This window comes from Falco cherrug, chromosome 3 (genome assembly GCF_023634085.1).
Source record: "Falco cherrug isolate bFalChe1 chromosome 3, bFalChe1.pri, whole genome shotgun sequence".
NCBI classification, from domain to species: Eukaryota; Metazoa; Chordata; class Aves; order Falconiformes; family Falconidae; genus Falco; species Falco cherrug.
Genome location: NC_073699.1, coordinates 49,290,990 through 49,315,341, shown reverse-complemented (window position 1 = coordinate 49,315,341; position 24,352 = coordinate 49,290,990). Strand labels below are relative to the sequence as shown.

The 24,352-nt window shown below is 40.0% G+C and overlaps 1 protein-coding gene across 3 annotated transcripts in view; it reads right to left on the bottom strand.

Annotated features, from left to right (window-relative positions):
- The window catches only part of RB1CC1 (RB1 inducible coiled-coil 1), a 76,707-nt gene extending 73,954 nt beyond the window's left edge, over positions 1 to 2,753 (bottom strand). For 2 of the 3 annotated variants that reach the window (XM_055704414.1, XM_055704417.1), the window contains exon 1: positions 2,505 to 2,753. The gene's annotated coding sequence lies outside the window, so the exon portion shown is untranslated. Of the gene's footprint in view, positions 1 to 2,042; positions 2,206 to 2,504 lie in introns of those variants that run through there. The other variant, XM_055704416.1, reaches the window with a different exon arrangement.
- Positions 2,754 to 24,352: the final 21,599 nt, after the last annotated feature.

The following is a 24,352-nucleotide window of genomic DNA, read 5'->3' as shown; positions in this document are numbered from 1 at the left end:
CTTAATCCTTCCAAATAAAAAGAACAGGCAATTTTTAAACACTGAATATATTATTTTACCACCACTACAACTTCCCTACTCTCCTGAAAAAGCAAAAATACTGTTTCAAAAATAAGTCTTTGGTGGTAAGAAAACATGAGATATTTCTTAACAAGAAAATAAAAGCATGGTCTATAGTCAGAGACCCATTAGAACCATGTTTAAGCAAAGATGCTCTCACACATCATTCTTATTATTGGACCTACGGCATTACACAGCAAGGCAGGTGCAGGACATTTGGAACCAGACTAGTCAACAAAGCAGTTTAATATTTTACCTTCAAACAGCAAGTAATCAATGCAGGTCAGAAAGAAATTAATATAACACTTAAACAAGTCATTTCACACAAAGCAGACTACCATATTGGACAACAGCTAATTTTCTAGATGTATAAACTACTAGAGGTTTATATATAGCACCCTGTAATCATTTTACCTTGGCACAATAAAGACAGCAGGCCCAGCTGCAAACTGTGCTCCCAAATGATATTGTCAACATCTTGGATGCACGTAAAAATTCTACACTGAGCTGTTGCTTGACCTGGTAGTTTGAGCTCAGAACCCTACTGGAACTGCGGACTGCAAACCTGAACAACAAAAAGGAAATACATACCTGGAGATGGGCAGAAGACAAGCACAAATTGCCCTGATGTTCCAGGTGGTGTAGATACTACTTATGTATTATTAACAATTTAGTTATGCTCAAATCCCATTAGAAAACACACTAAAGTACATCCACTTCCAACCATGCTTACAAATGAGAATAGAAAGAGCTGATACGTGGCTACGATGCCTTCCAACTTCTCTTTCAACTGAACTAAAAACTAAATTAGAAGTGGATTTGCAATATGAAATAACTTATAGACAAGTGACTTTCATAATAACTACAGAATGCTAATTAGCTAACAAAAACCATTGTTAGCAATTTCTCTATCAAAATGAATCACACGTAGTATTTTGCAACAAAGAATCCATGTAAGACTCTTTCAGCCTGTACACTGAAATAATTACTCTGACAAATCAGCTAAAAAACAGGTACTTTGTAATTCTAGCAATTACATAAATAATATACATATTAGTGATACCAAGCAGGCAAAAAAGTATCAGTGCATTCAATCAGATACTGCAGTATAATACAACATTATCAGGTAAGTTGGCATCTTAGGATACCATCAGTAGGGTTCTTGAAAGTAGCAGGGTATCAAAAATTTCCTTTTTTTTCCCCTCTTCAGAAATTCCTCATATAAAATCATCGTGCTGCAGACCAAAATGAAGATCAGAACTTTCTTGAGCAATATGCATACGCAGGAGACACATGACTGCTTGGACACTGTCCAAATGACTCCCAGTACTTCATAGCTGTATGAACTTCAACTGTAAGAAGCATGTTTTCCAGCCTCATTATTTCTTCACCACCACTGAGGTACCTTTTACCATACAGCCAACCAAACACCTCCAGAAGTGTAAGTTCTTCTATAAAGCCAATGGCATGAACTACTTCTAGCACAAATTTATGCGACTGGCAGAAAAAAATACTCAACCTCCTCATTCTCTCCCAGAAAGAAATAAAGGTGAAAGCTTTAAATACAAACCACAGGGAATGGCTCACGGCCAGAACATACCACTTTATTATCACTTTTTTTTTTTGTCTGAAGTAATTAATAAAAAAACTATTATAAAAGGATTAAGCTAACATATCTGGGTCAGTTACAAGTATCTCAGGTTCAGATATTATGGTTTTTTTCTATCCCTAGATGAAATTAAGTAAGAAACATGAGTACTACAAAGATCAATTAATTTTCCCAGCATTCATATTAGCTTTTCTACCTCTGGATCGCTGTCAACCAGAACTTCGGGGGGCACGCATCAACAAAAACGGCTGAAAGCCTACCACAAAGCAGTAACGACAAACCGACGGGGAAATTCAGGCACAACATATGCTTCCTCGGGAGCAGAAACAAGTAAACAACCGAGGGAAAGGCAGGACAACGGCTGTAAACACACCGCTTCTGCACGGCGCTCGTCCGACCGCTGCCGACGGCGGGCACGGAGGCGCAGCCGGGCTGAGTCATCCCTTGTAGTAACTTCATCGCCGATCACTCGCCCTGACAGCGGGGCCCCGGGCAGGGAGGCAGCACCCCGGCCCGCCCGGCGCTGCCCCTCCGCCAGCCCCGCAGTCGCTGCCCGCTGCCGCCGCCCCGGCCGAGCGGGAGTCACCCGGCCACCCCAGGACCGCCACCGGCAGCGCGACCCCGGTCCGCCCCGACCCCCGTCCCAGCGCTCTGTCGCCCGCCCCGCGGGTGCAGCCCCGCGCCCAGAGCCGGGACCGCCACCCCTTGCCAAGGCCGCCCTCCCGGTAACGGTGGGCCCGCCGGCGAGGTCCCCACCCTCTCCTCGGCTGGGAGGGGCCGAGAGGAGAAGCAGGGGGCAGCCGGGGCAGCCCGCGTCTCACCCGGCCGCACTCACCCGAGGGTCCCGCGGCAGCGCCGCGCATCTTGCGGCGGTGGCGGTGCGGCCCCCCCCACCCCCTTCGCGGCCGGGCCCGGCGGCTTCGCAGGGACAGGCACCGCCCCAGCGGCCACGGCGGCCAGGTGGGGGGAGGTGGCGGCTGGCGGGCGCGGGAGGCGGCGGGGCCGGTGGGGCGGGATGGGGAACGCGGGGACGGGGAGTCCTGGCGCAGCCGCCGATGTTTGTTATTGTCGTCAGCCGCTTCCGGCCCCGGTGCATGCCGGGAGAGGGCGGCCCGGAGGAGGAACCGCGGGCCGGAAGCGGCGGCGGCGCGCGGGCCCGGGGGAGGCGGAAGTCACGCCCGCGCGCTCACCCCGGGAGACCCCGTGGACCGTTTGTTCGCGCAGAGGCGATGGCTTGGCCCGTGGGGATATGGATTCCGAGGCCTCCCCGGCTCGGGGCTATAGGCTGCTAGGCGTTGCCCCAGCGCGGGTAACGAGGCGGCAGCAGCCCTCCTCCAACTGAACGTTAAATCCGGGCGGGAGGGGGCGGCTCCAGGGGTACTCACCACCCAGGTCGGAGTCCTTTCCCTGCCCTGCAGGGGCCGCGGTGAAGGACTGGCGCCTGTGAGGGCTTAGGGAGCGTTTGACACGAAGCAGGAGGAAAGCTGCAGGGCAGGAAGCGGCCTCCTAGGCCTTGTCTCTAGAAAATGAAAGTAGCACATGTCACTTTCATATTTCTCTGCTACTATAGGTTTCTGTGGAGGCTTAGCCTACTGAATGTTGAGGTGAGGACATAGGTACGTAAACTGGAGGAGAGTGGACTGGAGAGGGGTGCAAGGAAGCAGGTTCTTTAGCTTGGAACTGCAGGTGGGGATCGGGATGCTGGAGTTACAGATACCCTCTAGCAAAGATGCCTTGAGCACAGCATGTGGCAGGGTCATACCTTCTCTGCTGCCTCACCATGACCTCTTCTTCCATAAAATACACCATAGGCAGCAGGCCATGGAATGTAAGAAAATCAAAGCACAAAAGTATGGCCAGAATATGAAGCAAGCACATCATAAGAGTAAGGCAAAAGAAAGCGCAAACATCCAATTTTCAGCCTGTAGGACATGTATTCAGCAAAATAGCTAGGTTCATGGTGTACAGCATTTTCTTCACCTCAGATTTCCTCTTAGGCCTGTTTAAACCTCATATGTACAGCCCTACCCCTAATCTTATGTTTTACTTCTAGTTCATCAGCTTGTAAGTCTACCACTTCTCACAGGTTTGACCAGGCTTATGGTTTTCACAGTTAACTTTTAGTAGCTACTTCTGCCATGTTCAAGAGCTTCCTGCCTGTCTGTCATGTTAAAGTCTGTTGAACGGTCACAGCTTGTCCAGACAGGTATTCTTTAGAAAATGCCCCTGCTGTGGGTTTTTGAAAGTAAGCACAGCTTCACCACCCCTATTTGCCACCTTGTGGCACATGGCAAACAAGCACTCCCCATTTTGCAGCTTCTTGGAAGATGTGTCCTACCACATTCTCAAAGACATCTTTGGCACTTCAGACTACAGTAGTGAATGAAGCTGAGAAGACATTGGTACTTGGATGAACAGACGTAATGGGATATATAATACAAGTTTCTAAGAAAGCAATTCAAGGCAGCTTTGTGTAATATAACACTGATTGTGTCAAAGTTCAGTGTTTAGTTGTACAGATATCAATTTCTGCTTTTTGCATCTCCTAAAATGGTCCTCTCCTTCATAAATTCCATGAATGTGATGAAGGACTAAGATTTAGCGTGAAGGGATGGACATCCAGCTAGAACTTGACAAAATAAGTGTCATACATGCTACAACCAGGGAGGTAAGCCAGAGGTAAAAAACGGCTTTGAGGTTTAGTAAGCCTGAAGCACCAGCGAGTCTCATTCAATTTGTCTTGACATACTGAGTGACCTCTTTCAGTTTGAGGAGCTGAGAGATCAGCAAGTGAAGCAACAGCACTGACAGGGTTTGTAGTTTTCTGGCAAAGCACCTCGGCCACTCAAGCTCTCAGCAATTGCATAAAATGAGGCTTCAGGCACTTAAGCACTGTTCAGTTTTTTATAGCACATGTGGGACAACTGTTGAACTGGGAGGCAGCTCAGGCTGGACTGAAGCAGGAACTGGGGAGTAAGCAAAGCTCTGCTAGCAGAGCAGGTTGGTCTGGCTTGTTCTTGTAACATTTCATTATGTTGCTTCCTCTCAAAGTGATCCAGAGCCACTTCATGCCAAGCAACTAATTACAGGGTTTTTTCATGAGCCTGTCTGAACAAACGCAAAAATTTAACATTATATCTAGCACTTCTATCCTGAAAAAGCAGTATTTTATGAAAATTATTTTACTTCAGGGTATAAGAAAAGAAAACATTAAATCAGGGTTGCTGATAGTTCTTCACATTTTCAAAGCGCTGTACTAAATGTAGCTGATTATTCTTTCAACATAGTTTTTAGGATTCACCTGTGGTAATTTTTTTTTTTTTTATAGACAGAAAGGTTGAAGGAGTTTTTCACTGTGTGCTTTTAACTTTGGGTGCTAAATTTGGTATACCAAAGAATGTGCCTTTCAAACTACATGTTTATGCAGCTGTATTCAGGGAGCAAAAAGAACAGGCTGCTTTGCAGGGGGAGGCAAGCTGAGAGCTAAGGCTGGCAGCAAGGGAGTCAGGGACAAGGGGCACAGTCCCACAGGACCAGAGTGAGGTCTGGTGGCAAAAACCGGGTTCAGCCACCAGTTCGGTGACTGGTGGACAAGTCCAGGGCGAGAAGGCAGGTCTGGGGTGGAGCCAGCACAAGCGGCAGTCTAGCTCAAGAAAGGGCCAAGGCCAAGGGCTGGAGTTTGAATACGGCTCCTGAGCAAAGGGCAAGCAGCGAACACACAGCACTCTGACAGCAGCCTGACCAAGTCCCACAGCCACACTCTGTCAGAGCTGGCCTCAAGCAGGAGCAGCCAGCCCCCTCAGAGGAGGAGAAGGTGTTGCAGAGCCTCTTAGTAATTCCAGGGCTGTGGCAGCTGCCATGACTGGAAATATATTTATATGCAAAGTTAAAACAGTGTGGATACAGAACCCAATATAAAATAAACAGGTAAACCAATTTCTGTTACAGATTGCCATCTCCTTCTTATAGTCAATCTCAAAATTGTTTTATCTGTTATGAATATTAATTTCCCAAATTATTGTCAAATTATATCCATCCTAACACCTTAGCTATTGCATTCATGACCCCTTTTAGCTTATGCCATGACTGCTTCTTGTAATTTAAATATACACTTCTCAATAGATTTTGTCTATTAAGCTGGATACTGTAATGTGGTTTATAATTAAAAATTCCAATTGTAAAACAAAATTGTACATGTATTGGAAGCATGGTTGATTAGCTACTACAAACTATTGGTGTGGTGGATTTCTTGAAGTCAGGAATTCTTTTTGAGAGAGATTTAGAGAAAAAAAAAACAAAACAAGTTATTGAATTCATTCAATTCCAAAAGAAAGTTAGGAGATGGGAGTTTGAGCACTCCACTTTCTTCCAAAAACAAATGGGTCAAGACTGGGTAAGCTCCTATTTGATGTGTTTTAGGAAAAACATTGAGTGTGAATCTGAACTTTCAAGGATTACAGTAGGTAATTAACATCACACAATTACCTCAAGTGGGCTGTTTCACTGTCAGCCATTTAATTTGTTATGTGTTTCTCTGGAGATGTCTGTTCATGTGGTTCTTTAACACCTCTCAGTTTTCTCCATGGTACCAAATAAACTAAGCCTCTTGAGTTCTACTCTTAAGAGTTTATTCCCATAGCTGATCTGTAATATTCTTAACACATCAAAGCACACCTCTTAAACTGATAACACCAGGTCAGAAAAATTATCTCAGTATCAAACAGAGAAGCAGCATATAAGTTTTTCTGTACATTATAGCCTGCCATGCCAGTAAGGAACCAATGCTGCCAGTATTTACTTAGTTCCAAATGTAGTTGAAAAATAATATCTTCTTATTTTCTTTAGCTCTACTTGCCATAAATTCTCCCTTTGTACTTCTGCTTCCCTTAGAGTTACTAGCTTCATCAGCTTCCCTTCATTTTTGTCTTGTCGGTTTTTCCTTTTTTTTTTTTTTTTTTTTTTTTAGTATTGGAGACAGCGGCATTCACTTCTCTGCTAAGCGAGGCTGATGTTTTAAACCCAAGTTCCTTCCTTCTCCTTTGATAGTTTGTGGCATCTTGCAGAGTAAACTGGAACAAGTATTCATTTTCAATTTTAAGTTTTCTTCAACTGAACAATTTAATCACTTTTTTAAAAAGTCATTTTTTAAACTACAAAGTAAGTGTTACTGTTCTGACCTGGAATATACAAAGTAAATACCAGTCTCCAATAACACAAGTTTTCCTGCATGTTATGGAGAGATACTTCTAGAACTTCAATTATCCTTTAATGTAGCCTGGCAGTCCATAGCCAACACCAAGTACTATCTCATCCCTTGCTTCTTTTCCAGAGCACTGACTGGTACATAGCTGTCAGTAATTTGTTTTTGAATGGTCAATGACTCAGGAGCAGCTGACGCCATTTTTGAAGGCACGCCACTCCCTCTGACCCCTTTATGGATCATTCCTAACCAGTGATTTTAACACTGTGTGGCTTCCCAATATGTTTCAGTAATTCTGACTGCACAGGTTTTGAATTCATAAGTGATTTTTCTGGTTTATTGCCAGAGGTCCTTGCAGGAAGGGAATGCTTAGCTTCAATTTAACATCTAGGTCATGAGATCAGTTCTTGGTCCTGTGCAGAAATATGCAAAGGACATTTAAACTTCAGAAAAAATAGTCAAAGTGGACATACCCTCAGAAGTGGTTAAGAACAGAAGCTCTCAAGGGAAAACAGGCAGCCTAAATCTATAAAAATCCCATGCTGCATATTTTAAGAGACCCCACTTGTGTGCTGGAGCAATGACCTTACCACACCACTACCACCCCTTCACAACACAAAGACAATACTGAATGCAACAAGGCCAAACAACTAACACACTAAAGACTACATGGAACAGTAACATTACATTTATAGAAATATATTGCTATATTAGTGTTACTGAATATTTAATATTGCTGAGAACAGAGTTCCCATTTTTTACTGTGTAGCAGCTTTGAGTTTTTATATTAAAGTACTTAAGTCATGTTCATAGAATCACAGTCATGGAATGGTTTGGGTTGGAAGGAACCTTAGATGAAACTAGATGAAAGATCATCTAGTTCCAACCCCCCTGCCATGGGTGGCAGGGACACCTTCCACTAGACCAGGCTGCTCAAAGCCCCATCCAGCCTGGCCTTGAACACTTCCAGGGATGGGGCATCCACAGCTTCTCTGGGCAACCTGGTCCATTCCCATGTCTCACCACCCTCACAGTAACGAATTTCTTCATCATATCTAATCTAAACCTACCTCTTTCAGTTTAAAACCGTTACCCCTTGTTTTGTCACTACAAGCCCTTGTAAAATGTTCCTCTACAGCTTTCTTGCAGGTACTACATTTTAAGTATTGAAAGGCTGCTATAAGGTCTCCCCAGAGGCTCCCTTTCTCCAGTCTTAACAGCCCCAACTCTCTCAGCCCATCTTCATAGGAGAGGTGCTCCAGCCCTCTGATCATCTTTGTGGCCTTTCTCTGGACTCACTCTGGCAGGTCCATCTTCTTATGTTGGGGGCCCCAGAGCTGAATACAGTACTCCAGGCGGGGTCTTACAGGAGAGGAGTAGAGGGGGAGAATCGCCTCCCTTGACCTGCTGGTCATATTTCTTTTGATGCAGCCCAGGATTCAGTTGGCTTTCTGGGCTGCAAGCACTTTGCCACACATTGCCAGGTCATGTTGAGCTTCTCATCCACCAACACCCCCAAGTCCTTCTCCTCAGGGCTGCTCTCAATCCATTCTCTTCCCAGCCTGCATTTTCACTTGGGATTGCCTCAACCTACATGCAGGGCCTTGCACTTGGCCTTGCTGAAATTCATGAGGTTTACATGGGCCCACCTCTCAAGCCTGTCAAGGTTCCTCTGGGTGGCATCCCTTCCTTCCAGTGTGTCGACTGCATCATACAGCTTGGTGTTGTCAGCAAACTTGCTGAAGGTGTACCGAATACCAGTGTCCAAGTCACTGACAAAGACATTAAACAGTGCTAGTCCCAATACTGACCCCTGAGGAAAGCTACTTGTCACTGGTCTCGATTTGGACATCAAGCCTTTGACTGCAACTCTTTGAGTATGACCATCTAGACAGTTCGGAGTGGTCTCTCTGTCAAATCCATGTCTCTCCAGCTTAGACAAGGATGTCATGTGTGACAGTATCAAAAGCTTTGCACAAGCCCAGGTAGATGATGTCAGTCATTCTTCCCTCATCCACCAACACTGTAACCCTGTTATAGAAGGCCACTAGATTTGTCAGGCACAGTTTGTCCTTAGTGAAGCCATGTTGGCTGTCACCAGTCACCTCATTATTTTCCGTGTGCTTCAGCATAGTTTCCAGAAGGATCTGCTCCATGATCTTGCTGGGCACACAGGTGAGACTGACTGGCCTGCAGTTTCCCAGGTCTTTTTTCCCTTTTTAGAACTGGGTGTTACATTTCCTTTTTTTCAGCTCATGGGAACTTCACCAGACTGCCACAACTTCTCAAATATGATGGATAGCGGCTTAACCACTTCATCTGCCAGGTCCCTCAGGACCCATGGATGCATCCCATGAAGTCCCATGGACTTGTGCACCTTCAGGTTCCTTAGATGGTCTCATACCTCATCTTCTTCTACAGCAGGTGGTTCTTAATTCTTCCAGTCCCTTCCGTTCCCTTCTGTGACTTGGGCAGTGTGTCTGGAGTGATTGCCAGCAAAGACTGAGGCAAAAAAGTCATCGAGTACCTCAGCCTTCTCCATATCCCAGGTAACCAGGTCTCCCATTTCCTTCCGGAGAGAGCCCACAATTTCCCTAGTTTTCCTTTTATCACTGACATACCTATAGAAGCTGTTTTGTTACCCGTGATGTCCCTGGCCAGATTTAATTCTATCAGGACTTTATCTTTCCTAACCTTGTCCTTGGCTGCTTGGACAATTTCTCTGTATTCCTCCCAGCCACCTGTTCTTGCTTCCACCCTCTGTAGGCTTCCTTTTTGTGTTTGAGTTTGTCCAGGAGCTCTTCATTCATCCATGCAGGCCTCCTTGTTCACACATACAGTCATAGTTTTAAATGTCTAATTCCTGCTACCAAAATTAATTACATAAGCAGATATTTAAGTTGCAGAAGTTATACCAGGAATTAACTTGGCCTGCCTTGCTAGAAACCTGATTTATTTTTTCTTTTTACAGTTATGGCATAGAATATACTGTCATCATCTGCAAAATAACATTCTAAATATCTAAGTCTTTCTGCTCACAGATGACATACCCTGATCCTTTATGATTTGCATCAGTCACTCTCCTGGTTCAGTAACCACAAAGAAGGGATTTATAAACAGAGGGGTGCAGGCATACCTCTGAGGCTTCAGCTCCTTCCTTACCCGAGCAGTGAACTTTGCCTCTCATCATAACCCCTGGAACAGTATGGGAAGCCCGTTGCAAATGGCAGTATTGTCCCAGGAACAAGGGATTTTTGGCATCTCCAGCTGAAAGCCAGCCAACATCACAGCAAGCAGTGATCCAGAATCACCTGGAAGTGAACCTCATCGGGCACTCCAGTGAGACAGGCTCAGATGCTTCTAGACTATGCACACTCCTTCTGTAGTTTGATTTTAATGTGCAGTCTATTTTTTTTTTATTAAGACTAGAAAAGAATGATTATATTTAATCTAAGTCACTAATTTAGACATTTGGGGTTTTTTACATTTGTTAATAAGAACTAATTGCCTTCTAATTGCCTTTTTAAACAAGCATATAAATTCCCCTCTTCCCCAAGCTTTGTATCAACACAAACTGGAAATTCAAGATGCAGAAACTCTGCATTTAATATATTTTATTGATGCTATTTAAATAAGCTCCTATGAGCCTTAAACCGAATATATAAACCTCACTTTGTTCTTCTATGAAGATGAATTGTTAAATGAAAATATCATCTATTAACATACTGAATTAACTTTTTGTCCTTTGTTCTAGTAACTTATAGCATTCATCCCTTTTTGTTTCATTTTTATTCCTGAATGGAATAGGAACAAACACATCATTTTTTTCCAGCTCACAGAGTCTCAATTCAAAGAATTAGTCATTGACGTCAATTAATGGAATAAACTGAAATGATGAACTAAATAAACTGAAATTATGGTTCTTTGCATCTCCAGAAGAGACTACACCTTTCAAATATTCCTAAGTACCTAGTTACATTATTTTAAAAGATAATGTAGGAGTAGACTAATTTAAACTAGGTTTTATATGCTTTTCAGAAAAAAAAATCTGACTATTCTGAGTGCACTTGCATTCATTACTCATTCTTAGGAGCTTTTTTATATTCATTGATGAGATCAGGTGTGGGTGCTGGTAGAATCCTCTTTCAGGGCTTTGCAGCTTTGGAATTTGCTCTGCATTTGCGCTTTCCAATACAACAAAGACGACTGCTGGTTTGATTGCATCATTTATGTTCGCTATGCATTTTAAAACCCTGTATAGATTGTTCAAATCAGTGTAGACAGGGAATTATTTAGAGAGGTGGGGACTGTGGCAGGCTATTTTGAGGTTAATAATATCCAAAGCTCTTAAATGAATGCTTTCTAAAATCATTGCATTTAGTATCTTTATACTCCAATGTGTGAAGGACACCAAAATGGAAACCAACACATACAAATATCTACTAATTACAAATTACTCTCTTCTACGGAAATAAGCAAGTTAGAGGTTTTATTGTTTCCTCAAATACATAAGCCCAGAAAAATGAAATTTACTGTTTTGAATCCATTTGCACAGAACCTTTCTGAGCAACATTGACTGTGTTCTTAATCCTTTTATCTGTATTAACTGAACTATTGGCATCATAAAGAAAAAGTGTGATATAGGAATCACATCAAACTATAGATTAAGCCATTTTATCTGTTTCCCCTTTTTGAACATTGCCCAAACGTTAGTACTTTCAATCTTCTAGAGTTTCCCTGATTTTCACATTTTTATTAATATCAACTTTAGTGAACCATAGCATACAATGCCAAGTTAGCTGAACTTACTGAGTTCTGTGAGCGTCTAGTAAATTCCTTAATTGGCAGCAAACAATTTTAATGTCATTAATATTTCCAGCACCTTGTTATAAGCTTTTTGTTCAAGTCTAGGACTTTGGGAACAAGAGCAACTGACCCCTGCCTCGACTGGCTATGGACTTCAGCTTTTCAGTGTTTCATGTTTTGTAGCTTCCAGTTCACAAAGCTCCTATCCGTTTCTCTTTACTGCTGGTGTATTACATAATACTGATTAGTTTTGCGGTTGCTGCTGCTGTTTAGTTTCGAACTATGTCTTTTATATAACTGGTGAACAGTAGCTCTCTCTAGATAGTGGAGTTGGGCCTTTTTCTCTACTTACTAAATCCTTTGAAAGAATACTCAATGTTCATCCACACTTTTCTCATTACCTTTGCTTCTGCAAAATTAGGCAAACGAATTGCCAAGTTTATGTACATAGCCTAATCAAAAAAAAATAACAAAACCAAAACACGCCTGTTCTGAATATGAGACAAAAAGTATTAGTGCTCACTAAACAGTCACAAATTCCAGCTGAAGAATTATTTTATCGGGATTTATCTGCAGGAGGAGTTGTTTCTTCCAGCTTAGTTATAAGAGGTTATTTTTGTAAGACAGAGCTGGAGAAACTCATAAAGAATATTGTTTAATATTTCTTTAAGTACTAACTCAACTTTGGAGTTTGCTTATGATGCAGAAGATAAACCCTTGGCCTGTCCTGAACGCCACTTAGATTCTGAGCCTGCTTAAGCTTGGGTTTGCATTGTGCTCTCCAGAGCCACGTAGAAATTCAAGAATTTCCTGTAATTTTTTTAATTCAGAATTTTTGCAGACTACCATCTCAAAATGCTTTTTTCCCCACACCCCTAAAATCATTGTGCTGCTTACTATTTTGTGAGGAGCATTCTAGCATGAATCAAGGTATTTTGTGATTTTACTGCAGACAGCTAACATTAGAATCGACACACAGTCCTAATACTCTATGCAGGATGGCAGATTGTAGAAGTGGAGAGGAACCTGCTTTATGCAACTGTGTCTTTTATTGGTGACAGCACAGCTGAAACATCATACGGCTCATCCGAGGCTGCGGAACCAGTGAGGGGGATTCACAATTCGCTAACCCAGCCTGAGCTCGGTGTTGCTGCAGCTGTGGCATCGGCAGTGCTGCAAACAGTTTAGGGCTAACAGAGTGAAATCTTTGACAAGAGATTTTATGGTGACTTTCTCTGTAATTACAGGATGACATTTCTGAAAGTTCATGATAAAAATAATCTCATATGGCAGGTAAAGTTTGGGTAGAGTATTGCAAAGGTGTACTCTGAAAAAAAGCATATCCACATTGATACAGGAAGCAGCAATAAAATAGAGGCATTTAAAGAAAAAGAGCTAAATACCATATGAAAAGTCCTACAGCTGTAAGGAATAGCTCAGCAGTGTGCTTAACATTGTTAGGAAGAGAAAAAAGAAAGAAACATTAAGAAGAAAAAGAAGTGAGGAGCAAGTGAGAGCAAGCCAGATCCAAAAGTGGAATTAGACACAGAAATTTTACTCCCGTCCGTGCTTGGTGACCAGAGCAAGCCCTAGAGAAACCTGGGAAGATCATTTTGCATTTTCAGTTCCGCTATATTTGAGAAGTAGCCCTGCATCCTCAGGTAAGCCACAGCAGGATTTCACAGCAGATTTCATATGATCTTTTTAACAATCCTGCTGTGGTGATTTCTCCCTAAAGACAACTTTGCATATTTCTGACGCTACAGACTTTTCTTAAAAAAAAATTTAGTAGAAATAAATTGATTCCACTTCTTAAATAATTGCACAGGAAATCTAAAAGCAAGGTCTGAGCTGTAAGGGCTAGGTCAAGAATTTTCTGGTGTTACCAAAGAGAAGTATTCTATTTCCTCTGAAGCCTAAATGGGCAATGGATTTAGGTTTTAATACTGTCTTTTTTGAATGACATCTGTGCATCTAAGGCTTGTTCTGTTCATGCTCATGGCTGATAAAGCCAATATGCAACAGGGACATTTGCTTGTATAGGGGACAGTAGTAGCCTTAACCTTGCATGAAGGTGGTATCCTCTGTCCCTTCTCCACAAATGATCCAAAGGATGCATATCCAGCAGTAGTATGAAATAAAATGGCCCCTCATTTTCTCTTTTTGTTGGGATTTAATTCACTTTCTCCTTCTCCCCCTGTCCTACCTGTCCTGGACATATGAGCCAGCCAGAGTGGCATCCCATCTGATACGTAATCCATGGTTTTGAACCAGCTGCAAAGAGTATAGAAGGTTCCCCCCCCGTACTGCCAGAAAGAGACACTATGAATCTAAACAGTGTTCTCCTGTTTTTTACTAGCTTTTAAGGAAAGTGGAAGAGTATTTCCACTGCTGTTAGCTTTAGTTAATAGGCAAAGCATTTTTTTTTTTTATTCTTTAGAAGAGCTGCTTCTGTGTTACACCACATAGTTGCATAAGAGAGTCTAAAATTGCCTGTTTCATGGATTCCGTGGTTTATTGCTAGCCACACTATATTGCAGTAGTTAAACCGCAGCACTAGAGGTCCTTGCTAGTCTTTACATTTTTAATCTGCCTGAAAGCAAGTGTTGGAGCTCTCAGAGTTTGATGATAGGAATTACTGGGGGGTTTTTCTTCTTTAATCAAGATGCACAATGCATCTTTACAAGATGCAAAAAGGCATACCTTTGAATATTTTTAATACTGTAACAAAGGACAAGTAGAAATTTAGAGGTCTGTTGTAGCATGACATCAAATGTTTAAGTACTGATACTTACATATTTTACTAGATTCATATACTTCATTTCAAAAAGGATTGAAGTTGTTGGAACTGCTTAATGGGTTCCAAGGTTATGTTCCAATTGAAAATTACTATGTTCAAAAATCAAAGATAACCATTGCAAAACAATTTTTTTGGAACAAAATTTTTGTTTTCTTAAACCAACATTTTAAGTGGGACAGTCACCTCTGGTATAGTACTTTCTACACAGTTCCAAAGTTACTATTAGATTTTCTTTCAGCACACTTTATTGCAAGGAAATTTTAGTTCAAAGATACAGAATAAATTGTTTTGTTTAGAGAAAGTTAGTTAAAAGACTTTCAGAACCCCAACTATGGAAATTTCATCAGTTACTAGGTGAAGCAATAGACAGAATAATAAATGATAAACATATTTAATTGTGTTCCAAATGTCTTTGTATTTGCCCTATGGACCTCTGAGGCCATACTGGGACTTAAAAATCACCTTCTATTTGTCTTATCCTAACACTGACCAGAATACTGTAATCAAGACATCACCACTTCTTATGGTAAGCTATAGAGGAATGAAGGCAGTGGGTTAAATAACATTGATAACATGCACCTGTGGCCTTGCTTCAAAGGCAGTGGGGTGATTGACATGGATGATGTGCAGCTGTAGCTGGTTCCCACTAAGTAGTTAAATAGCCCTGAGGCGTGTGAGAAAGGTGGTTGGATGGAGAAACAGTATGGATAGTGGGCCCTGAGCTATAGTAAGGCCTTGTAGCAGCCTGGTAGTGTGCTTGTGTTGTGACAGTAAGCTACCAACTGAAAGAAGATGACAGTGTGATCTTTCTTTTGCTCACTAAAACATAGTAAATGTGGTTGATTATTTATATGTATATGATTATATGTAGTAAATACAGGAAGAAAACCTAACAGTTAAGTCCTGTTAAACAGGTTGAAACTTACCCACTTAAGTTCAGTATCTGCCTTGGTCAAGAATAGCAAGTTTATTTTACTCTTGCACCAACTGCCAAATAAATATTTTAAAATTACATTCTTGTCAGAGGTTTATTTTTTTGTTGTTCCTAAATTTCTTTAACACCAAGATTCCTTGTAAGAACATTGGTGCCAAGTAGCAAGGATGAGCAGATAGATATGAATCTAGTCTTCTTAGACATTTAAATCAGTGCAACATTTTCCTGTTCTTTAATTATTATTATTTGGAGAGTAATTTTAATGTTCTGATCAATTTTTTTTGTGGTCTGAGGTGGTATGAGTCTGATCTGTAAAGATTGAAAGTTTCTTTTAAAACATCTGTATAACATAAGTCATAAGAGGGTAGAATTAATGTTGTTTCTATATTTGAATTACCTATTCACTTATATAGACAGTATTGGGTTTTGCTTTTTTTTTTTTTTTTTTTCAAAGGCAACATTTTACATATTTTTTTGAAAATCACCCTTTTCTTAGAATGTTTTGTGTTAATAAATTGCCCTTATGTCATTTGGGGTTATTTAGTTTCACTGTATCACTCTTTACCCTTGGAATAACATTTACAAAGTAAACAGATAATGTACATTTGGCAGAAGCCTTACATTCAAGAGCAGATATTAATGCCCTGTGTTAAGTTAATAATTTTAAGATAAGCACCATTTGGTGCCATGGTTTTTTGAGGCTAATTTCAACAGGGCTAAATATATTAACAGCATCTCAGGTTATTGATGATTGGTTTTAATCCTGTTTCCTTTTGGATATGTGAGCATAGTCCCCACCTTTCTCAGAATATTTTGTGTAGTATTTGAATGTTGTGAAATGAAAACTGAATTTGGTCTTGTGACTGTGGCAAGTACATATATGTAGAAACAGCAGTTTCATATGATCTTTCACTTTGAAAATTGATAAATATTTCCTTGAGAAGGTGATCATATATTCAGTGCAATATTACTAAATCAAAATTATGGACATGGGTGTTTATGAAGAGTAAAGCTTAAATGTAATAGCTATGAATATAGCTCTGTTCTTCACTATGCAAGCTGAAACAGTGTGTTCGCTGAAGTGCCTTAGAGAGAATGACTCAAACCTGTCGTGTTTGCTTTCTTATTACTTTATGTAGGAAAGAAGGACAACTCATACATAAAAGTATGAAATACATTTGAGGCATAGTCTTGTTTTAGCAGTTTAAAGTTTTAGTTGGTTTTGTTCATCTGAAGTTTTATTAGCATTATGTCCTGATGTTTTTCTTCACTAGGTATATTTACTTATTTCTTCTGTTCAGTTGTACTGAGATATTTTGACTGTACTTTCTTCTAGCCTGTAATTCCCTTAAAGCCCTGACACAACTGGGACCTGCAGTCCCTGTTCCTTCCACTATATTCTGTAATGGTATTGTTTTCTAAAGCCCTGTATTTCCTCTCAGTTTCATATTTCCTTGCTGGACATGCATGTTCAGCTGCATAAACTTTTTCAAGGCTGCGTAACTATATAGACAGAAGAAAACCTTGAATATCCAAACTTTAGGAATTACTTTCTGATTAAAAGTTTTTAAACTAAGTTGGGGAAAAATAGTATTTAATTCTTCAGTGTAATCACCAAACATTTGCAGAAAGTTTTTTGGACACTAGATGACAGTGGAAGATAGTAATTGCAAACAGGATTTTGAAGTAGAACATAATTGGAAGCATGTATTTATTAAGGTTACATTATGATTGTTGACACAGCACTAATGTTATTTCTGGAGTTAGATATGTATCTTTTGCATGTAAAAGGGAATATTATTGATCTTGTCAGTTTGGCATAATTTTCTCCTAGTTTTAGTATTTAGAATGTCAATGCCCCCATTTTCTTTCTTTTCTCAGAAATTTATGGCGTGTTTAATTCAAAGATAGGTAGGTTTTCTGGTTTTCTGAACAGCTGAAAGCCAAACTTACACAACAGAATGGTAATGAGCCTGCTGCACTAGAAGGGCAGGACCCATACTCCACTTTCCTTTCATATTAGAATTGAGAGAAGAGGATGATAAGGGGGGGGGGGGGTGGGGGAAGTATCTGTATGGATATTAAAGAAACATTCTTTTTATTTCTAATTATCATATCTTGATACAGTCAGAAACTTTTGCTTATACTGAGTGGGTATTTCTGAAAATCACGCTTCTAAGTAAAGTAAGCTTGTGCTTGGCTCACCGTCATTTCAAAACCGAATGTCCATTTCTGACAAATTATTCAGTATCTGGAATCTTAGATGTTGAAGGTCTAAATTAATTCCTGGTAAGGTACTATCCAGTAATTTCCAGTTTCTCCTTCCCTGCAGCCAGCTCACAGCCAGACCTAAGAGAGCTGGATGAATGTATAGACGGGCAAAAGATCTGCTTTTAAATTCTTTATCTGTAGACTTTCAGGTCTAAAAAAGTTTGATTGTGTATGTAAGGAAAGAAAACAAAATTTTGCATCACTGACAGTCTCATTAAGGACTCTGAAAACTAGATTAGAACAGGTACTTTATCTAGGAATTGACATGTAGCAAAGCTCTGAAGTCTGAAAAAGCATTTGTCTGAATTATTCTTGCCTTAAGCCATTGCTATTCCTGTTATGAACAATAAATCCAGTGCAATAATAGATGAGTAAAAGTAGAGTTTTTTATAAGCATCTTTGGAAGAAGCAAAATAAAGATGGTCTGTAGTTAAAAATATGGCAGAGCAAACAAACTGGCAACATACTTATGTTTCAAAGGAAAACAGAAAGATTAAAAGGGCAGATATAAAAGGATTATTCTGTTCACAATAAAAATTGAAAAGTTATATAAACCTATGGGAATGGGTCCCAGGACATTGTATGGATGAGATAGTCTATGAGAACTTTAATTTAAAAGTCATGATGCCTTCTGGTGACTGGAGAAAATATGTTTTGGAAAGCACAGTCTTAGTCAATCTTTGTTACAAATATATAGTTGACACTGCAAAAGAGAACCTACTCTAGAGGTTTAGTCACAAAGAATTTTCCAGGTCCCTTATCAGAACACTTTCTCTAAGAGGCAGATGATGGATTTAGCTTGTAAAGGGGAAAGTAGAAATGCTGGTTCCTGCCTTATTAAGAAGCGATAGATTTACACCAAAGTTATATTCCAACAATACTTAGGTTTTTTTGAAACATGTTTTAGAGTCAATGACAAACAGCGGATTTACCTTAGATTTCTTCAGTGAGTGTAAGCCAAGAACACATGAATGAAAACATGCCCTTGTTTTAACATACCATGTGATTTAATTGGTTTCGGGTTAGTGGAGTTTATATTGAGTACAGAAGAGCAGTATGAGTTGTCTTGGTAGTACAAAGAGCTCTTCATGTCTGACAAGAGTTCCTACTGTAGCACAACAAACAATCCCAAAGTGATGGGTGAATTGCTTCATTACTGTCACTCAGGTATGGTTAATGGTAAACTCTCATAAAAATGCTGATTTATGAATGCCACTAGAAGAAAAAACGAAGAGAGGGCTGATCCTTTTCAGTCAAAGAAGCTTTAGGGCAGAATGAAATCTGTTAAACCAAACCAGTGGTTCCCCCTCATTTCTTTCTCTGAAAAGGAAGTGGAACTGAACGAACACAGAGATATCTTTTCAAGCCACACACTGTTTTGCAAGCCTGTGGTGAGACCTTACAGAAGCCCTCCCAGAAGTCTGGCTGCATTCAGAGTTACCTTGCACCAAGCTGTGGAAGATGGTGGAGTTTACACAGAGGATTTGCAGCTGTTCAAGAGCAGGTTCATCACTGTGACACTGTCAGCTGGACCTCAGCACCTGCAAGCAGCAGGTAGCTAGGTTGAGAAAAAAGTGAAGCACCTAAGCCTGCCTCTCATGGCCAGCAAGAGTAGCTGAGGCTGAAATGCTGCTGTTCTGGGGCTGCACAGAGCCACAATCACTGGCTGGAGAGCAAATAATTTGTGTCATAGATTCTTGCTTGGGATTGAATGCATTTTGCTCAGAGGCTTATATCATAGACTGAAAAACCTAAAACTATTCAACAGAGGCATGTTTTGGGCCAGGAAAAATTCCTGGGAAATAAAATACAGTCTGGATGGTTTGTGTCATCATTTGGTAAAGATTCAAGTGAAGACATTCCTGACCTAATGCTGTTAGAGGTATAGGGGCAAGTTAGGTACAGAATAAGAAATGGTTTATAGATAATGTATAAAATAATGCTAAGCCCAAAACTTTTTTTTTTTTTATGCATACTGTTTAAAGCATCAGTCTCCTGATGATAGAACAGGAAACTTGCTATTGCATGGACATGCGTCCTTTCATTTCTACAGTTTTGTGGTTAAATAGCAGAGCTTTCTGACCTCCAACATGTGATACGGTAACACTGTGTCCAGTGGCTAAATATGCATTTTTCAGAGAGATTTTTAGAGTCTGGTTTATAAAACTGCCACAGCCATTACTATTGAACAAATGACTAGGGAAAGCATCATTTGTTCGTTCATTTTGAGTGCTGGAAGTCATTGTGAGCGTTTCTTTGCAGACTCTTCTCCCTTCACCATTTTGATGAAATCTAAAAAAAGCAAATTTTATGCAAAGTCAGAATATTTTGTTCTTGTTTTATCTATTTATATTATTTTTATTAGCTGCATATATTTTTCTATTAGACATTTGAGATGTGCCACGATTCTTACAGCTGACACAAAATTATCTTTACTGAAACTGAGAACTATTTTGAAGAAATTGGTCTAAACAGTTGGTGTTTTTTTGCTAACTTACACAATATAACCTATAACTTGAACTTCACTAACGTAGCAATGATAGCATTGTAAATATTTACATTAAGCAGAAACACGTTTCTGTTTCATCTCTTGTTTTACCAGTCTTTGCCCTTGCTGCTGTCAAAGGCAGGCATGCTTGAATGTCAGAATTAGTACAGGATCTGGACCAAGCAGTATTGCTGCAAGCTTATGAAACAAACCTGTGATTTCACATACATACCAAACTTCAACAAACCACACTAGATTTCAATTCTAAGTTGACAAATGTGCCAGGAACTTGCAGGAACTACTTACATATAAAAAGAGCAAAAGACTCTCATAGACATGAATTTTTAGTGTCATGATGGTCAGAAATATTAATGTTTTCCTTTCTACAAACTCCTTAAATCTGTTACAGTACTGTGAAATACAAGATTACCAACTACTGAAAATTCTGTGATGCAGGAGTCAGATTTTAGTTTGAAATTCAAATTACAGTGTGTAGTTATGCAGAGTTGGATACAAGCTTTGTGAGGCCATTTGTAAGTAGCGAGAGACTTGCATGCCCACGGAAGTCTTCTCTAATTTATGCTTCAGCAGTTATTCTTAACCACACATTAATAGGAAAGATCTTTCAAATAAGCCTTTAGTCAATAAAATATTCCAGGAAATGCCTGCCATTCATCTCATATCCTTAAAAATAATTTTTCATTTCATATTAGATAAGATATAATGGGGATAATATAGATACAACAAAACATATAGAGATAAATGCTGGGTTTAATCAGTATGATCTAAAACCTGAATACAGTCTAAACTGAATAACCTGTATTGTCTACTAATCTGATCCAGTTGCTAAAGAAAATATTAGCAGTCTTTCAGAGGTCTTAAAGATTTCGTTGATTTTAACAGATATCAGATAAATATGGTACATATCATAAGCCACGAATAAATATATATATATGCACATGCCATTTACATTTTATATACTAAGATGGATTTTTTTCCCCTAAGGACTAATATAGACTTCAGCAAATAAAAGCTTACCTTAAACTTTTCCAAGCATTTTGCATTGGAAGAGGAAAGACTTTGCATTATGAGCATGTTGATGTTGTGGTGTTTTGTTGAAGTCAATTCTGATTACAATGGTAGGAAAGAAAGAGTCTGAGGTTAACATACAGAGGAAAATGTTGCATTTGAAAGAGAACACTGACCATTTCACTGGAGTTACAGCAGAACACGGTGGTAGTTTCAGAAACCATTTCCTCTGCATTCCTGCAAGTAGTTTTAACAGTGGGTTGTGTGGTAAATATCTTTAAAGTGTTTCACTTGTTATAAACTTTCATGCTAAACTAGTATCTGGAAACACTCCAGACTTTTTCATGAATCATACTTAACAATGAGGTAATTATTAGTTCTAATCAACTTTGCATTCAGTCAAAACAAATGCATTAAATGATCAAAAAGTATCTAAAATAAACATCTTGATATAAATCCAGTCAGTATGATTAAGGACATCCACACTTATTTTCTATGTGTGAATTAAAACCCATGACAATATTTGTTATCCATGCTGTAAAGAACTGATCACTTGTGTTCAAACTGCAGCTGCTATCGTTACTTGCCCAAAGCCAAGACTCCAGTGCCCTCTGCAGCACAGAGTCCAGCTGGGTTGTGTATCCCGGGCCTTACAAGTATGTAGACAAAAAACGATGAAACCAAAACAGATTTGCAGAGTCCTTGAACACTGGTAATCTCAAAGCAGAGGATAGGCATTCCCAATATAATCCACCAGTGTTTTTACCTGGGTCTGAAGAGGACTTTGTACATTTATAAGCACACTGAAGCTGTCTGAGGTCCCATTACTTTCTCTGGTCCTCAGGACTGTTAAAGGAAAACTTGATGAGGTCCTAAATATTCACAGGGTATCCCTTTTCCCACAGAGAATGTCATGACAGTTAAATGGGTGTATTTAGCATATCTGTGGAAAGAAAACAACGATGGATTCAATAGTATGAGAATACTGAACTAGCACCACAACTGAACTGAATACTCTTGAAAAGTAGAAAAGTCTAAAATAACTTAATTCAGTTTTCTTTAATGATCTGTTTCCCATTAAATTTCTGACAATAACCCTGAAACATACTGGTCTATCTGGTACTTCTTTCTTGGATTTAATGTTGTCTTCTAAACGTTTTCAGAATTTATCATTGAGTGTCTAAATTATACCTTGTAGGGAAAATACCAAATACTGCTCAACAGCTGAAGCCTCTTTTCAGTTCACCGTCTGTGCTTGTCTTCAGAAATCATAAACCATTACCATTTCTAGCAGTAGGGTATGAGAGGCAGTGTCTACTGGCTTTCTAATATGTGAATCTGACTGCTATTCAGTGGGGCATTATCTCACCCTTACTAAAAGTTATACAAGTATGCAGAAAGCATCTTAGCGCTAAGGCAGCCTTTCCAGCACATAAAGGACTGAGAAAATGTAGTGTGTTTCTCACTTTCTGAATGTGCACAAATTGATAGAATAGGTTTTCAAGCTGTATATTGAAGACAAAGATGCTTAGTAATGCACTAATACAATAATAAATGTTTCAGATAATGCAGTTACGTCATCTGTATGTCTGCACATCCTGGTACTGGTTAGTGCCAGCAATGACTCTTTAATTGTTCTTTTAAGTGTCAATAAAAAAGGAATTGGATGCATCAAGCTATGTAGTTTCACAGAAACTTTATCTTTGACAACAGGGCAAAACGCTTTGCCAAATTCTCTGTAAAGCACATTCCTAAGCATCAGTTCTGATATACCATTCCTGCTTGCCTCTCTTTTCTGTATCGTCAACTATTTTTAAGATTTCCAGAAGATACAGGATCATAAGACACGGAACTATACAAGCCCCCCATTTTGATTAGTTCTTTATCTCTTATCAGCAAAGGTCCCCTGGTTCTCATATTATTGAATAGGCACCAAACAAGCATCAAGTTCTTGGAACTGACATGTCAGTGAATCTTCTTGAAATACTAGGGTGAAATCCTTAGCACAATTAGTGAGGATTAATCATTTGTTTCAATAAGGTCAAGATTACATCTTACGAACACCTATATCCATGAATGATAGTATAATGCAATATGATAGTGTCTGCGTCATATTTTTAAAAATGGAGGACATGCACAAAACCCTTCAACTCTGAAACAGACTAATTGTAAACAGTACATGGATTGCCAATAGGACATGCTTAAAGAAATGGTATGTATGTTCAGGGAACTATCACTAAACAGAACAAGTTTCAGCCCTGCATACTACATACATTTATGTAATAAATCACCACTGCCAAAATGTGCCACTGGGCAATGAGTAGGAAAGAGTAGTCAGATCGTGGTAGCTCTAATGCTGGGTTAGCTGAAGATAGTGTTTAATCCATTTTCAGCAGTTCTAAGAAGGCACTTATTGCTTTCATTGACCTTATCAGAGTGACTAGATGTAGCCATTTATTACTTTCCTGGGAAAGAATGAGATCCTCTCTGCTTAACTTGAGCTTAGAATCACAGAATAATTTAAGTTAGAAGGGACTTCTGGCATCTACCTCACTCCCACTGTTGCAGCCCAACTTGCAGGGCTGACCCCAATGTTAGATGGGGTTGCTCAGAGCCTTGTCCAGTCAATTGTTACATATCTGTAAGGATGGAGATTTCACAGGGTCGTTGCGCAACACGTTCCAGCAGTTAACCAATCTCATTTTGATCTTTTTTTTTTTTTTTTTTTTTTTTTCGTGTCAGAATTTCCCCTGATGCAGCTTATGGCTGTTGCCCGTCATCCTATACACTTCACAGAGAAGCTGAAGTGAGAGTGTTCTGTAGCCTGCACTTAGGTAGCTGAACACTACAGTTACACTCACTCACCTCTAGTCTCCTCTTCTCCAGGCTGAGATAAGCCACCTTCTTTAGCCTCTCCTCATGTGTTATCCTACAGTGCCCTAACCATCTTAGAACCTTTCTGCTGGACTTCTTCCAGTCTCTCAATCTCTCTTTTTTACTGGGAAGAAGGGGACACAGAAGAGGACATAGTATGTCAGACTTACCCTCAGAAATGCTGACTAGAAAGGAATAATCACTTCCCTTGATTTCTCAATACATTTTTCCTAACACAGCCATATCATCGCTGCAGAGGCACACTGCAACCTCACCTAATG